The following is a 1,274-nucleotide window of genomic DNA, read 5'->3' on the forward strand; positions in this document are numbered from 1 at the left end:
ATAATATCTGGTTTCTCTTTGAAGGAAGATTGGGAGCTTTCATGACTAATTTATTTCTTTAAAGTAAGTTAAGAGAATAATTTAAAAAATAGAGAAGTAAAAGTGGAACATTTCCTTCCTAGAAGTCAATAACAATCTGAGAAAAATTCTCTCTGATTCATCACATAAGTCTTGTCTTCAAGAATTAGATTTTTGTGTGTGTGTGTAGAGGAATACTCTTTGTGAGAGACAACAGCCAGTGGGAGCTGAGGTCTGCCAAGGTCTTCTGAGACCATACCTTTAGTTCTGGCAGAGTCATGTTTTAGTCTGTTGGGCCTTTACCCAGGCTCGCATTGGTGTCAGTGAGAGTTTTCCCTAATGCCTTTGCTGGCTGTGTGGTTGGAATTAGTCTCCATATGGCATTTCCTTTCAAAGGCAAAGTACGCTTTTATTTGCCAAAGTTAACAAAGTGCAGCAACAAAACCTATCACTAAACAGTTTGGGACTTCAGTCTCCAAATTCCATTTGCTAGATGGGATAGATCCACTCTACTGCATTCTGAGCCAAATCTTGCAGACCTGCTACTGGTATTATTTAGTGATGCATTTTATTTCAAGGAGAAGTATTACCTGAGTAAAATTTGAGGTAGGACTAATGGATTCACCCCAGAGACAGCAGAAGGATGTTCTTCACTTGTCAGACTTCTTTGGGAGATAATGGCAGAATTTAGTGATACAATAATAAAAGTTAATATTTTAACCCAATTCTTTAGTAAAATCCTGCATATTTTGTTCACTTAGGTGAGTGAAATTACCAACATTTAACTTTCTACAATCCTAACTAATCTTTTGTTAGTGACAGATTATAATTTTAATCAGCAAGGTAGTGTCAGTTTTATTGGAAATGTGTTCTGTCACGGACCGTTGTACTCTGGAATTGCAAGTGGTTGGAGAGGTTGTTTGTAGCTGGGTGGAAGAAAAATGAAACAAAAGAGCTTTGAAGTGACTACCTTTGCAGTACAACTGCCTTTGTGTTGGGGGAGTGGATTTCCTGGCTTTAATGAGCTATTTAAGACAAAGTTTTGTCAAAAACTTATTTTGCAAATAGTGACCACTGAAGAGTGCCTTCGGAGTAACAAAAATTAAGACATTTCAGACTTGGAAATCCTTTTGTGAGATATAATTTAACAATCTTGTTGTATCACACCCACCCCAGCAATTTTTGTGACTGGCCAAGTTTTGAGTTGGGGGAAGGGAACAGCTTTCCCATTGGTCATAAAATTCACAGAGTATTCC

This window comes from Mesitornis unicolor, unplaced genomic scaffold, assembly GCF_000695765.1.
Source record: "Mesitornis unicolor isolate BGI_N332 unplaced genomic scaffold, ASM69576v1 scaffold15326, whole genome shotgun sequence".
NCBI lineage: Eukaryota > Metazoa > Chordata > Aves > Mesitornithiformes > Mesitornithidae > Mesitornis > Mesitornis unicolor.